The 17,401-nt window shown below is 36.0% G+C and overlaps 1 protein-coding gene across 4 annotated transcripts in view; it reads right to left on the reverse strand.

Moving 5' to 3' along the window:
- Adamts6 (ADAM metallopeptidase with thrombospondin type 1 motif 6) overlaps positions 1 to 17,401 on the reverse strand; it is a 250,439-nt gene that overhangs the window by 179,391 nt on the left and 53,647 nt on the right. The window lies entirely within an intron of this gene.

Genomic DNA, 17,401 nt, shown 5'->3' on the forward strand with positions numbered 1-17,401 from the left:
GTCCTTTTTCTTCTTCTTCTAAAACAGAATCCAGCATAGGCTAGATACTGCATTTAAATGTTCTCTGTCTCTCTCTGTCTCTCTCTGTCTGTCTCTGTCTGTCTCTGTCTCTCTCTCTCTGTCTCTCTCTCTCTGTCTCTCTCTCTGTCTCTCTCTCTGTCTCTCTCTCTGTCTCTCTCTCTCTCTCTCTCTCTGTCTCTCTCTCTCTCTCTCTCTCTCTCTCTCTCTCTCTCTCTCTCTCTGTGTGTGTGTGTGTGTGTTTTTTGTTTTGCCTTTTGATACAGGGTCTTGCTATGCAGCCCTGGCTGTCCAACCTGAAACTCACTCTGTAGACCAGGCTGGCCTTGATCTTAGAGATTCGCCTACCTCTGCCTCCCAGGTGCTGGGATTAAGGCTGTGCACCACCACTGCCTGGCTTTACTAGTCACATTTCTTCAGCCTTTTAATTTTTATTTTCCATAGCCTGTTTTTTATTGTCATGTTTGTTGTTTTTAATAAATGACGCTAACTTACTCTTACACTCAAGCATTTCTCATTTCGCTGAGGAACCTCTAACCTTCCTCTTCTTTGCAAACTTAGAATTTTATGGTTGTTTTGATTGAGTTCTAAAAATGGAAAAGCCAACATTATAAAACAAACTGGAAATTTAAAACAAAAAATGTATCTCCAATTATATAAGAGTTTAAATGAATCAATAAAGTACCCTTATTGTCACTCAGAACATAATAAAAAGGAAATATTAAAATATTACATTTCATATTTCTTTGTAAATTATCTAATTTCTCAGAATATTCCAAATATGCCCTGCCAAGTCTGCCAAATTTTCTCAACATTTCAAATTGGCAATGCTTTTCTTTTCTTTTTCCTGTTGAAAACTGATTTTCAAAATATGCTCAGTATATCTCATTTTACAGTTATTCCATTTTTGCCAACCTTGAAAATGTGCTCAAACCTCAAAGGCAAAAATAGTAATCAATAAATTCTCCTTTCTCCAGAAGACACAAACACTAATGTGCTAAAATAAATGTTGTCCTTTGTGACTCTCTCGGGTTAGAGTATTACAGGTATTAAACACAGGGGAGTTGACAACATAAGAGTGCTTTAGAATGTTTGTAGGAAATACATGTCATGTGAGTGTAACAGAATCCTCCCACAAACCTCTCACAAATTAGTATGGCAACTCTTCTTTATGAATATATACTATACAATGCAGTTTTACATTCATAATTTTAACATTTAGGTGTAGCTGGAGTTTTCTCCAGTCCCGCCCAGTCCCACCCAATCCCGCAGCCACTCAGACCAGTATAAACACACAGAGACTTATATTACTTATAAACTGTATGGCCATGGCAGGCTTCTTGCTCTCTAGTTTTTATATCTTAAATTAACCCATTTCTATTAATCTATAAGTTGCCACAAGGCTTGTGGCTTACCAGTACTTTACATCATAATTTCATGGCTGCTGGCAGCGTCTTCTGACTCAGCCTTTCTGTTCCCAGAATTCTCCTCTTTCTTTGTCCTGCCTATACTTTCTGCCTGGCTACTGGCCAATCAGCACTTTATTTATTAACCAGTCACAGCAACACATTCACAGCATACAGAGTAATATCCACAACATTTGAACATATGGATTTAATTATCCAAAAACTTCTGATTTCATAAGGAACATTAGCAAATTTCACTATCTAGGCAGTGCTGCACAATTTTCAAAATATCTCCTATATAAATACCACTCCATTAAAAACCTAGCATGTTGGGAAAAAAGAATAAACATTTTATTATCTGTGAGTACACAGATGATTCTCCAAAGGTGAACTCTGAAGTAAAGTAAGTGAGATTTCAAGGAAAGTTGAGGCTTTTCTTCCTCATTATATGTCAAATAATCTCTCCAAAAGAAGAAAAAGTAATTTGGAAAGCGATTCTGTTACTGTTAGTGAGTTTTTACTTTTGTCTTATTTGTATGTAATATGAAAATATATATATTTGTAAAAGAAAAGGGAGAGCAAACAGTTCTCCACACAGTCCTTGAAAAAGTCAGGCTAAGGAGGAACAGGAGTTATACATAGTGATGGGATTACTCATTATTCATGTGCAAAAGTGGTCACAATAACATGGGTCCGCATACAAATGACTCACTATGGAAGGTGTGTGTTTAATCCTCAAGAGGCTGGACAAGTCTGTGATGTTAGAGGAAGTAATTCCCACACCAAAGACAAGTTTGGCCTTTTTCTTTTGGGATACTGGCCATTGTTTCCTCTGTGTAAGGAAGGTGATTACCCTAAGGCTGGAACATGCAGAGAAAGGTCTAAACTAGCCTACACAAAGAAACCATGTTAGAGAGATAAGATGCTTTATTGCCCAGCTCCTACAGTCTCCCGTTGTCCCACTTCAAGTCAGGGTATAGGTGTAATTATACTAGAGACCTAGGCAGAAGTGCCCAATTCAGTACTCCCCAACTTCACTACCAAGAGAGCATGAGCAACAATAAAAATGAAGGTCATTGTTTTAATACACTGTTTTGGTGTGAGTTGTTATGTAGAAATAGAGAAAGACAAAATAGCAGCATAGCAGATAGGGAATGTCATGGACTGAGCTGAAAAAGAATGCTCAGGTAAGGAATCAAACATGGAATTTCATCCTGAGTCAAGGGCTAGGGTTATAGATCAATGGTAGAGCATCTGCCCAGCATGCATGAGGTCCTGCATTCACTTCCAAGTACCACAAAATAATAATAATAGTAATTCTTATTCAAGGTTCTACAGGGCTTTCATTTTTTTCAACTTTCATTTTCTAATCAATGAAATATAAAACCCAAAGCAAAAGATTTATAAAACATAAGTGATAAAACTCAGTGCTGAAAGAGTGAACAGTATTAAGTAGAGCTATATTTTCAATATTTGGACCCATCTACAAAGTTCCAAAGGCTTAGCTTCTGGGTTATCCTTTCTAATAATGACATTATATGATGTAGATTTGTCATTTAATAATTTATGGAGTATTTAGGTACATGATTTCATTTGATCATATAAATAATCCTATACAGTCTCAGTCAGAATCTTGTAGAAGTCAAAGAAGTTACATGAATTGCTCATGAAGAGCTTAGAAAGAAAAGTGTTCACTCTGCTCAAACAGAAGACTTGAACTGCTAGCCTGAGCTGATGGCCAAGATAGAAGAATGTGCATATAAAACAGGTGGTATATCAGGTCTAATAATTAACCAATTGCTTAATGCATGTATAATTGGATCACAAGAGATGTATAATAATAGTATGTTCCAAAGTGTATAATAAATAGTATGCATAATAAATAACTAGACTATAATAAGTAGCATGCTCCAAAGTACTGAACTTTTTACTTTAAAAATACCTTTCTTTGAAATTTTGCATTTTTATTATACTCTGGATAATTACTAAAGGCTATTCTAAGGACTAATCTCAGGGGTCTTGTAATCTCTCAAAGTTAAACAAAGTAGGTGCTATTTCAAAGTCTTTTAAGGTTTGATTTAATGAATGCCAAGCATCTCAAATCCACAGGGAGGAATTTTCTAGCACAACCTCGCTGGCTATCTTCTGAAAAAGCAAGTTAGCATATGCACCAAGTGGAGTTCTTGCTGTGCTCCAACCATTGCTTATCTGGGTGGATGATATGTGTTGCTATTGTCCTTTGGTCTACACAAATAGATGTGGTTTTAAGAGTTCTCTGCCCTGTGCTTGTCCATTAACTACGTCTCCCCAAACACTGGAACAGTTCCATCTCCTTTTAACAACTTCCCATTAAAGCTCATGAACCATATCCTGTACTTAATGGGCTGTTAACATTTTAAAGCTCCTGTACTTCTACTGTAAATCCCTGGTCCCTATTGAAATGCTGAAAATATATACAAAAAGGTTTTCCCAGCTGAAATGAAGAAATCACACGGACTCACATTTTGACAAACAGTAAACTGTCTCATTATGGTAGGTGCTGTTTTATCAGTGTAGCACACAGTGATTATGACAGCTGTATATCGGAAAACACTGAATATTGCTGGGCACATGCAGACATTTCACTGGCTTCAAGCCACATACTTGTCATATTAACCCAGCATAGGCCAAAAAGCACTTGCTTAATCATTAACATGGCACCTGGGTGGAAAAAAAACAAACAAACTAAAATTAAGGTAATATGCCAAAAGATTTTAACCATATTATTTATTTCAGTTTAATAAATACATACAAAACATTAATGAGATTAATTATCTGAAGAAAACTAACTGACACTTGAAAAATGTTTGGAACAATTCACTTTTGGGGACAAGGGATATGAAAAAACAGACAAGATAATTTTATTTCTTTTACCTAAATTCACACATTTAAGTTCAGAAAGAAATACTGAGATAAAACTTCCCAAGGCTTAAACGTCTTCATCATGAGGTATCTTGGTCCTAAGAAAGAAAACGACACTATCTGACTAAAGAGAGCATTTCCTTTCTGGGGCCATCTGCTTGAATCCTGCTCACTTCTCACCTTCCCCTTCCCCTAGTTGCTCCTCTCTCACTGGCTGCTTTTCCTATCTTCTATCCTGAGGTTTCTTTCTTCCTCTCTGACCTTTAAACACTGAAGCAATCCAGATTGAATCCTCAGAACGCTTCTCTAAAAATACTTCATTTCTAGGTCACTGGCTTTAAATTATAATCTATATACTGATGTGCTCCCTACCAGAGTGTAGTCAACTGACTACTTGACATTTCTTCTCACCTACCTAATAAGCATCGTAAAATTAGCAAGATTAAAATCAAGAAGTCTTACCCTTTCCTTATAATCTGTTGTTTAAGCATGTTTCCCCTTTAAAAGGTAACTCCACAGCAAGGGGGGTGGGGTGTGGAGGGGCAGTGCACAGGGACTTGTCAGTGTAAGATTAGTGAGTTTTGTTTATTTTGGTTATTCTCTCTCTCTCTCTCTCTCTCTCTCTCTCTCTCTCTCTCTCTCTCTCTCTCTCTCTCTCTCTCTCATTGTCAAGAAGGACTGGGGAGATGGTTCAGTGGTTAAAGTTCTTGCCAAGGAAGAGGACTAGAATTCAAATCCTTAGAGCTATGTAAATGCCTGATAAGAGGAGTGCTAGCCTAAAATTCCAGCCTCAGAAGTGAGAAGGAGAAGGGGAGAGGAGTTAGGAGGGGATGGGAATAGCACAGGAGAAAAAAAAAAGTTGAGTCCTGGTGAAAATCTCAGAATATGGCATAAATGTTTAAGTTGCAGCCAACTAAGCAAAATGCCAGCATGTTCTTAATTACTAGGTACTATATACCAAGCTACTCATAAGTCATTAACTTAAATAAATTATGGATAGGATTTATAACTAATGATAACTAAGGATAGTTGTTAGCTGTCTCTTAGTAAATTAAGTTACATTTATTTACAGTATATAATGTTTTAATGTATGGATATATTGTAGAATAGCTAAGTCAACCTATTTAACATATGCATTATCTTATATATTCATTTTTGTTTGGAAAAAAGAAATGCTTTAAGTTCATTCCTTTACTGTGGTATGCTGAGCCATAAATGGAATATTTATATCATTCACACTTCCTCTCAAAGCTCAGAGATCATCATAGAAGGAGTGTAAAGATTTTAAGAGCCAGAGACAGCAGAAGACTGCAGCAAGACAGTGTTTTCAGGGCATGACAGGGGAGAGGGACAGATGAGCCTACAGAGGCTGTGACAACATACAGAACTTCCGCACAAGAGCAGCATGAATGGAAGAGGAACTCGTGAAATCCCACCCCTCATCTGTTGATAATACTTAGGTTAATTCCATATGCTGTAATGAACATGGGATTGCAGACATCTCTCCAAAATACTGATTCCATATCCTGTGTACATATACAAAGTAGCAAGATTTCTGTTTCCTAAAACAGTTTTGTTTTGTTTGAGGAATTTCTTTACAATTTTTCCATAATGGTTGCATAGCTTATCTTTATGAATGATTTTCAAATAGGAAGTTTCTAATTGGGAAGGAAAGTGTTTAAAGCCCAGACTTCTATAAATGACTCTGATCTATTGATATCGTATTAGAGCATGAATATTTTCTCCCTGTACCAGCTGCCTCTCATACATTGCCACCAATGCTTCCTATGGTTGAAAGGGGCCTTATGCTTCTCAGATTGGAGTAGGAATGAATAAGAGAGTTTGGCAGGTTGACATAAACTAAGAAAAACTGGTTCAAATTTATTCAAGCATAAATTATAGCAAGTAAGGGAAAAATAATTTAATAAGTAATTTTAAACAGTTATGGTTTAAAAAATAAATATGGACTCATGGAAGGCGGTCACATGCTAGACGTCTAATTTCTTCTCATTTCACTCACATGGGGGGAGTGGGGGAGTGCAAATTTCCTCCCATGTATCCCAGGACGCTTCTGCACCAGCCAATCTCGCCGAAATAGTGAGTGCTGATAACTGCTATCACTTTAGATACCAACCGAGTCAGATACCATCTTAAGAAATATACTTTTGTCATTTAAGCTATGCTTTTACTAGTTAGTTTACATACAACGCTATGAAAGAGATGATGTTATCATAATCTTGATTTATCAGTCAAAAAGAAAAATGAAAGCACAAAGTAATTTGCCCAATGTCATACAGTTAGGAAAGTGATTTTGAAAAGGTATATCTGTAATGTGTAATGCTCTGTTTAATATATTCTGAAAGGGTAAACAGTTTAAAATTAAACAGGAGCATCATTTACAAAAACAACTTTTTAGAATAGAGAGGTTAAATTATGGCAGTAGAAAAACACACTCAATGCAGTATTTCCTTTTTATAAAGCTAGTCCTTGGAAAAATGGACTAAGATCATAATTACAAGCAAAAACTTTGATAATTCACACACAAGCATGCACAAAAATATACACATATACATGAATTCACACACATACATACATCATGGATTAAAAATATCTGATTCATATAATGAAACAATGCCCTATATGTATTTTCAAAGCAGTAAATTACTCTTACCTTAACTGTTTTAGGTTCCTTACACATTTACAGGCACATAGCATCAATATTATGTTCCCATACAAATAAATTTTAGAAGAGTATTTTGAATATATCTACTTTAGCAATAGTTATACTTTAGTTATAGTTGATTCATATTGAAGATATAATATGATACCTACTTACTCAAAAATTTGGGTCAAAACCAGAGAATACTGCTTATGAAAAATATATATTTCATTTCAAGTAATAATTTAAAATGATGCTGATTGAAAACTCAAAACTGAAGTGACTGAAGACCGTGACTAATTCACAATGTCACTGACAATAGTATTTGCTATAAACAGTCTGCAACTGATATTATCAATAGTTTACAAGTCTCTTCTTATGTGTACCACAATATTCTCTGTAGCACTGCTACATAAATACTGTTTAGCAAATTATGGTTATTTACCATTTGTAGATTATTAATAAACAGCCCTAACCTACTTATCAAAAATCTATGTTCATGGTAATGTGGTTACTTATCTGTACCACTGAAAGAATTTATGTTTCTGATCAGTTCCTAGCCTCTCATAGTAACCTTGAAAACAAAGCAACAGGCATCCAGATCTTAAAGGATCTATGGTGAGAACTATAGGCAAGCCCAGCAGGACATTTTCTCACAAGACAATGGTTTATCTAAAGGAACTCTGTGGTAAGCCTGTATGCTTGTGTCTCGTTCCACTTGCAAGAAAGTGAATAAATGAAAACTTGGCATGATACTATGCAAGATTGCAAAACTTAACATAAGCTGTCAATCACAATTTTCTGAGGAAATTTTCTTCAGTATGATAATACCTTATTTGGGTTCTCCAAAACATTTTCAATGACAAGCACAGCAGGAATTTTAAAGTAAACTTTTTCAGCATTATCTACAAGTATCCAATTATAAATGGTTAATATTTTAAATAAGACAAAATACAAGTAACGCATTAAAGATATTCTAAATTGTAACAATTAAATTGGATGTTGCGTTATTGCTTTCTGTCTCCAAAGAATGTTTTTACCTAATATCTTCCGTTTCTAAACCCATCAAAAACTGTAATTGCACTTGACAGTATAATGTGAAAGACATTTTATAATAAAAATATAGCCTGGGCTTACAAGTGAACAGAATTAAATTAATTATTAATGAAGGATCAATAAAAATCCATATTTTTCTGTATTCACTGTAGCTACTGAAGGCTACCATCTCTCAGTGTTGTAGGTTTGCTTTATTACTTCTCTGAATAATGACAATTTCTTTGGGCTCCACTAGTTCCTGAGTCTATTGTTATTCAATCAATAGACAGATATAAAATACTAAAATATGGTGTATTGATGGACATGTTCAATTGAAAGAACTTGAGACATTGATACAGAAAGGACTCTCTAGACATCTTCTCTGAAGCAAGTCACAAGACACTGAAGTGCCACATTTCCAAGGAAAAGAACGTCACTATCTCTGAAGACAAAGGGACAGGGACAGGGCTGAGGGAAAGAATCACAGTGAATGAATCTTGCAAGTTAAGCTTCCCCTAGTTTTCTATTCTTAGTGCAAACATTCATGTCTTAATCACATATTTGACAATTCAATGGACCTCATCCAACTTTATAAAAAAAAAAATGCCAGGTTAAAGAATTTCTGCTGAATGGATAAAGAAAATGTGGTACATTTACACAATGGAGTATTTATTACTCAGTGGTTTAAAACATAAAAGCATGAAATTCACAAGTAAATGGATAGAACTCGAAAAAAAATCATCCTGGGTGAGTTATCCAAGAATCAGAAGACAACTATGGTAAATATTCACTTATATGTAGATATTAGCTGTTAAGTCAATGATAACCAAGCTACAATTTGCAGAAACGGAGGTTAGGTACAGAGTAAGAGACTGGGGAGACTGAGAAATCTCATCAGGAAAAGAAAAGAGAATAGACAGTTATGAATGGAGGGGCTGGAATGAAAGTATCAAGTGCAGAAGAGGAGGGAGAAGGGGGATGGAGAGATTACAGGGAGAGACAGTTAAAACTGAGGGCCATTTGAAAAGCTGTATGGAAACCTAATACAGCAGAAGCTTCCTAAATATATACATACATATGCAAATGTGGTCTAAATGAAATCATCAAATAATGGGGTAACTGAGTCCCAACAGGCCATCTTGTCACCAAATGAAGCTTCCAGTACCAGGATTGAGTTATATCTAATGAGTTGTTAGCCGAAGGGGTCCCATTGGAATCTACAAACAGCCATGGCTATTGCCAAGACTATTAGTTGCTCTCCACAAACAGATGGCAAGAAAATACCTACACAACTCATTGAATATGGAGACTTCAAGCTGGTGCCTACAAAGAGCCTTCACCCCTATGGTCTAGTGTCTTTTTTACAGGAAGGTACTCCACATGATACCAAACAAGAAACACAGACACCAACTCAGCCACAAACCCTTTTTTCCTACAATGTTGGCCAGCCTGCAAGATATGCTAATGGCCAATGGGCACATGAAAATAGAATCAAAATAACAAAAAACAGTTACCATGTGACTCGGAAAAATCCATTCCTATGTATATACTCAGGAGAATTAAAAACATACACAAATTCAAAAATATACATTAACATTATTTATATGAGCATCATTCAAAATCGTCATAAAAAGAAAACTTTAAAGTTCAAATGAAGAGTCAATTAAAATATATCCAAGAGAAAGTCATTCAGCCATAAAAAGGAAGCAAGTGCTATTCTTAGCATTGAAAGCATTATGCTACAACAAATAGGTCAAACACAAAAGGCCATATATTGTTCCATTTATATGAATGTCTAGAATGATCAAATCCCTAAAGAAAGCATGTAAGTAAGTGGCAATCTAGGCTAAGTGTCAGGTCACAAAGCAGGCCCCAAAATGGCAGCACTGCTGATCATGTCCTAAGATGATGGACCAGGCTGGATTGTCTTACCAAGTAAATAGGAAAATTCTTGTCAGGTAAACAGGAACCTAGACTCAGCATCCCTCAGAAATCTCATACGACAGGCTTTTATTTGTCAGGAAAGCCACCACCTGCCTTCTCACCCCTCAAGTTCAACTGCCCCGCTGGGGCAACTAGTCCCCGATTAATCCTAAATAAGACTGCATTAAGTCCCCACAACTCCCAGGCTGTTCTGGCCTCCATGCCACCTTCTGCTGCTACCTGCCCCAATAAAACTGACAAGGCTTTTCCTGCCAAGCTACTGCTCTACTCTCTGAGGTAGCTCAGCAGCTTGTCCCCAAATAAACTATCTTTTCTACCCATAGAGTGGTCCAGTTCAGTGGTTTCACTGTGTCTCGCTTACACTAAGGACAAGAGAAAATGATTGCTAATTAGTACAAGATATTTTTCAGGGACAATAGAAATGTTCAGATATTTGATGGAGTGAGGATAGCTAATTTTAGGTATCAATGGGTTAAGAACATAGGATTACACCAGTGAGGATGTTCCCAGAGGAAGTGGCCTTGTTAAAAAAAAAAATGAATGGAAGAAAGATCTGCCCTAAATGTAGGCAAGAACCACCCAATCAAATGGGGGCCTGGGCATAGTGAAAAGAAGACTTCCTCTCTCACTGGTGCTGATACACTCCATTCTCTTGGCCAAGACATCAGAACTCCATGGAGTTAAGTCTTTTGAATTCTAGTACTTAACACCATTAGCTGTCCAAGCTCGGGCTTTTAGCTACAGAGAGAAAGCTACACTTTCAGCTTCCCAAGTTCTGAGACTGTTGGTAACATCCCAGAGACTCCAGCGCAGTCTCCTGAGATTTCTCAGATTGTAATCATGGCAGTCAACTCCTCTAACCGTATCTGTGCATAACTCTAATACAATAGTGATGACTGTACATCATTATGAACATGCTCCTGAGTGCTGGGGTTAAAGGTGTGTGCCACCACTGCCCACCTTGATCCCTACCTTCCACAGGTGTCAATAATATCAAAGTATCTCCACATAATTACTTTGGCTTAACTGTTTTGTTAAGTCCTCTAAAAAGAATTTGGTAAGCAAATTACATAGTTTGCTTTAAACCTTGCTTTATTAAGTATTATGGGACCTCTTTTAACTTTTCTATTCCTCAGTTTCCTCGTCAAAAAATGGGAGAAAAAATGTTTTTAAAAATAAAAAAATGGGAGATAATAGCAGCATAAGATTTATACAGTTAAGCTTTAAAGATTAATCATTTATAAAAACCCTTATATATTTGGCATGTAATATGCATGTTTACATACATATACATTGATACAACCATAAAACAAATGTCAGCTCTGATGTCACTGTTTCTTAAATGTTTAATAACAACACACCATTTTATTTCCATTTTTAGTTGAAACTTCACAAGCATAGGCAACGGGCTCTGCCAGGCCCTCGTCTGTACCCATCTCCTAGGCCTAACTGTAAGTGACACCTACTTTACTTAAAGACTGTTTGCACAGGAAATCATGGTCACTCTAGTGTGCCATAGTCCTAGACTGGAAAGAAAATGATCATTGACAAACAGTTTTGGGTGAGGAGCCAATCAGACAGGAACAAAGGAGAAGACATGGGAGAGGAGAGGATAGAAGGAATGGGGGGGCCATAGAGGTGGAAGAACACCCACACATAAAAACCCACCTCTCCACAGTCCAAACTCAAATCTCATAGTTGTCTCTAGACCTAACCTAGTCCTAAAAATTTAATGACAATAAATTATCAAATATTTAATATTATTATTTCCAAGAGCATTTTATTTCTTATTAATTAAATGTGAATGTGCAATGTTTAGTCTCCCTTTTGTCTGTCTTTTCCCCCATATCATCAAGAAGCCAGTATTTAATCCAGACAGATACATTCTTTTAAAACTATGTTTAAATCTGCTACATTATATGCCAAGCTCTATCAAAACCACTTTTATTGTAATATTTAAGTAATGCAGTTGATTTACTTGAGAAATTCTCATTCCTTTATGTTCTAGGAGCACCAGAGTAAACAGTCATGACCCCTTATGAGGATAAATATACCAATTTTAATTAAGGATCGAATTATATGACTTAGTGTGCATTTTGCATCTCTATTTTAAAATGTACTTATGAGTCCTATGCTTTTCACTAATAAAATTTACAAAAGTATATTAATTAAAAAATAACCTATTAAGAGGAGCTGGAGAGATGGCTCATATGTTAAGAGCACTTGCTGCTCTTGCAGAGGACCTGAGTTCAGTTCCCAGCACCCACTTCAGACCGCTTACAACTGCCTGTAGCTCCAGTTCCAAGGGAACCAACCCGTCATCTTCTTCCCAAAGACACTAATTTTTTTTAAAGAAACAGAAAAATAGCCTAATGAACAAAGGAATTCTTAAGGTGGGTACATTGGATTAAAGCTAGGAAGAGAAATGTAATATTAATGCATGCTACACCATAGATAAATCTGTGACAGGTCCAGAATAGGCAAAAGTATAAGAAAAAGGTTAGATTAGCTGTTGTCTGGGGCTGGATCAAGGTTAGGGCTGGGGGTCAGGGAAATGGGATTGCCTTCTGTTGATAGTAACAGAGTATTCTAAAATTAGTTATAGTGATGGTACCACATCTTGTGAACAATTACACAAAAGCCACTGAATTGTCCTTTAAATGGGTAAATTATGTGGTCCAAATTCTATCTCAAGAAAATTGTTTCCATGCAAAAAGAACTTATGTGGTAATTCCTATTCCAAATATATAAACTGCAATGTGTTAATATCTTAAAATGGAAAAATATGTTTCCAATGCATTATAGAAGAGAGAGCCAAAACATATAGAAATTAATTTATACTAACAGTCTAATATTGACACTGGTACACTCTACATCACTAGCTTCCTAGCAAATTTCAAACTATGTATAAATTTCTTGAAGATCTTTACCACAACATAAATTCAGAAATTGGCTTGACTTTAAGTTTGTGATTGATATTTCCTGTCTTCATGTGGAAATGGAAAATAAATAATATGTTGAATAGCAGGATTTTATGCCTAATTAACTTAATTTGCAATTTGTTAATATGAACATTAATGAAGTACGTGAGATAATGCATCCAAGCTAATATTTGATTTAAGCATTCCACAACTTACATGTGTCAAAATACATGCAACTCCATCAATTTTAGAAGTAATTTATAAATGTACAAAATTTAATTTAAAAAAATTAATTTTACAGATTTTTAGCAAGTTAGTATGTATGCACAGTCCTACTTTACCCAATAACTTGAGTCTGAAGAGTTTCTGGTGCAAAGTTTAATCATTTATTGACTTAGTTATATAGTGTTTAAAAGTTGATAATTTTGCCAGTCAGTGGTGGTGCACACCTTTAATCCCAGCACTTGGGAGGCAGAGGCAGGCAAATCTCTGTGAGTTTGAAGCCAGCCTGGTCTACAAAGTGAGTTCCAGGACAGACAGGGGTGTTAAAAAACAAACAGTCAAAAAACAAAACAAAAAAACAAAATAGTTGATAATTTTGAGAGTTTTGATAAAAATCACAAAAAAGAACACTCTCATTATCCTACAATTAATGTTTACTTAAAACATACTTATAGGGCTGGAGAGATGACTTATCATTTAAGAGTACAAGCTGCTTCAGTGGAGGACCAAGGATTAATTCCCAGCACCCATGTGTTAGCTCACAACATCCATCCCAATGGATCCTATGCCCTCTTCTGGCCTCCATGGGCACACAAGTTGCCCACAGAGATAAATGTAAGCAAAACACTCATATATATATATAATATAACATATAAAGTAGAATACATAGAAATGTTGCCACATTTCCATACATCTATACATGATTGCACTAACCAGTTGGTATTCAGAGATAAAAGATCAGGTGATGTTATATCATAGAGAAGAAACCGACTATCATTTTAGGAAGATCGTGAAGCTACACGTCAAGTTTTTATAAGTCTAAGTAGTGACAACAGGTGTTCACTACATTATAGTTTATTACTTAATATTAATAACAGTATCTATAAAACACTACACAGATACATATTGTGGTGGTTTGAACAGGAATGGCCCCCACAGGCTCATATATGCTTAGTTACCAGGAAGTGGCAATATTTGAGAAGGATTAGAGGTGTAGCCTCGGGTGGCACTCAGGAGGCAGAGCCAGGCTGATCTCTGTGAATTCAAGGCCAGCCTGGTCTACAGAACAAGATCCAGGACAGACACCAAGAACTACACAAAGAAACCCTGTCTCGAAAAACCAAAAAAAAAAAAAAAAAAAAAAAAAGTGTAGCCTTGTTGAAGTGAGCTTGTTGGAGGAAGTGTGTCACTAGGGGTGGGCTTTAAAGTTGTAAAGCACACGCCAGGCTCAGTGTTGCTCTCTCTGCCTATCGATCAGTATGCAGCCCTTAGCTACTGCTCCAGTGCCTGCCTGCACGCTGCCCTGTTTCCCTCAATGATGATAATGGACTAAACCTCTGAAACTTCAAGCAAGTCCCTAACTAAATGCTTTCGTTTATAAGATTTCCCTTGGTCATGGTGTCTCTTCACAGCAATAGAACAGTGATGAAGAGACCAGGACACATATGTTTACATGTAAAACACATACATGTATATCAAAATATAATTTATAAATAGTTTGATGAATTCTTTGTTGCTGTTTTTCAGAATTACTAATGCTAGATAAAACAATTAATTGCGTTTTAACTTGCCCAGTACATTCAACTCACAGTCAATGGGCTGCATGTAGTTCAGGATAGCTATAAATGTAGCCTAACACAAAACTGTAAACTTACTAAAATGCTCTAAGACATTTTGTGATTTTTTTTTTTTTTTTTTTTTTTTTTTTTTTTTTTTGTTAAAGCTGGATTGCTCAGTTCTCAAGAGAGACCTTGTCGATGACAGCATCGCGTTACAATGTCAAAGGTTGGACACACCTATTTTCTTTCCGTCTAGTCAGTGACCTAATAACTTTGCAGGGTACAGCTTAAACTCAAATGAATAAAATAAAATAGTATCATTTTTTAACAGAGCTCTTGAAGGTAACTATTGTTGCCTGAGTGATTACAGTTCCAAATGATGTTGCGCTTAAAACATCCACATTCTTGGAACAAATTTGGTCTTGTGGAGATAAAAGGATCACGGGTTTTCTTCTGTAATCCTTGACAATTACATTACACATCCCCCTAGTGAGCTGACATTTCAAGCAAACATAAATCACGCTCTACGAATAAATGGTGGAGTTACAACTCCGAGTGTACCAGTTACATGACGCAGGCTTCAACCTTAACATAAAATCATTTGTGAAATTCTCTGAATTTTACTGAAAGTAGCATCATGATTTAAATATGTTCAATATATGTATTATTTCTATTCACTGATAACACTCATTCCCTCACTGGAAAATAACTATCTAAATAATAAAGACAGTAATAATCTAATTTTGATTAGGCATTCCGTGACCCAAGTATATAGGCTAACATCACCTTGAGGTGTTAATAGTAGTTTAAAATATATACTGCCCCAAAGAGGCATTTGTATGTGTGCACATGTTCATGTGTACGCTTGTATGTGGAAGTGCATGAGTATGGAGGCAGGAGGTCAATGTCAGGTGTTTTCTTCAATCATTTCTCCATCATATTTGTTAAGGATTTATTTGTATTTTATCTGCATGTATCTGTACACACCATTTGCATTCCTCATGCCAACTGAGGCCAGAAGATGGCAGATCCCTGGAATTGGAGACAGTTTTAAGCAATTATATGGATTCTAGGAGTCAAACCCAGCTCCTCTGCAAGAGCAGAAAGCACCCTTAACTACTGAGCCATCTCTCTAGGCCCTCTCTACCTTATTTTTGAGACAGGGCCCTCTCTCTCTACCTTATTTTTGAGACAGGGTCTCTAACTAAGCCTAGAACTCACCAACTGTCTATTGCTTCCTGTCTCTGCTGCCCCATCGATGTGTAATGCTGCATCTGGGTTTTCATGGGAGTGGTGGGGATCTGAACTCAGGTGCTAATGATTCCCCATCACACATTTTACCAAATGAGCCATCTTCACATGCTCCAAAAGGCATTCTTATTACCTCTGTTACATCAGCCAATATAGACTGATAGGAGATCTGAACTCTGACTTCTATTAAATCTGAAGGGCATTTCTAATACTAGTGTGATTAGCCACCAGAGACAATGAGGGAGAAAAAGTTATTTCAAATGTCAGATACTAAAAAGCCACTCAAAGTAGCCTACAAAGCAAAAAACCCAACAGAAAATTAGGAAACTATCTGGGCAAATTCAGAGTTGAATGTTATAGCCATCACAGGGTGGTGAACTGCCCAAATCTGTTTCCTACTTAAATACTTATGAATCTGTAGCCTTGTTGTAACTTCTGTTATTTTCTGAAAAAAAGGTGAAAATCTAGTGCAGATATATTGAAATTGTGTAGTTGTGGTTATATGTGAAACAAAAAGAAATATAGAAACCATGTAAATATCTGTGATCATTTTGATAAGTATATACATAGTAGATATTTTCCATGATAATTTCATTAACACTAACCATATCCATATATTTTAGTGAATAAAAGGTTTCTACATTAGCACAATTCCTAGTATATTTTTAATTCCTTAAGTATATTCGATAGTCTTTCAGGTATCAATACTGAGAGGAATTAGAAAATTGATCAGACAGCTGTATCAGCACATACATATACAACCATGAGATGTGGCTTTAGTCAGTGAGCACAGAATATAATTCTCTAGTTTCTGATAACAGAAAGATGAAGTTAGTTCAAAATTAAAGTAAGCATACTTTTAAAAGCACTCGGAAACTTTAAGATACAGTTGACAGAATTTTTTCTAAGAGTTAAATTATGTTATCTTACTGAGTGTAAAGGTTCTGATCCTATTTGCTTTATTCCCCCTACTTAGAGGGTAAAGCATAGAAGCCTACCACTGGTCATGCATATGTTAACTATGGACTTGCAAATAAAAGAAATAATCAAAATAACAAAGCTATTCCACTCAGCCAAGACAGCATTTAGTTTCCATTTGCTTACTGTTCATTTTTGTTAATTTCTTTCGTCTTTTATTTGTAAATAGAGTTAACTGGTCACAATTATAATATTAGGATTATTAAAGCATAATGTTTCTACCCAATCATAGTCAGAGTATCAATAAATTAAAATAAAGTTTGGCATGGTGGTACACATCTGCAGTCCCAGCTATTTGGGAGGCTAAGACCAGAGGACGGCTGGAGGCCTCATACTAGATGTCAGTCTAGCAACATAGCAAGACCCCATCTTCAAAAATAAAAATCAAAAGGAATTAAGGTATATAGGCTAATAAAAAGAAAACAAGATCATCGGGGGTTAAGTCCTTTTTGATTTATTAGAGTGATCCTAAAAAACTTACTTATTTTGATTTAGTTTCCCCTTTTC

Source organism: Peromyscus maniculatus, chromosome 15 (assembly GCF_049852395.1).
Source record: "Peromyscus maniculatus bairdii isolate BWxNUB_F1_BW_parent chromosome 15, HU_Pman_BW_mat_3.1, whole genome shotgun sequence".
Classification (NCBI taxonomy): domain Eukaryota; kingdom Metazoa; phylum Chordata; class Mammalia; order Rodentia; family Cricetidae; genus Peromyscus; species Peromyscus maniculatus.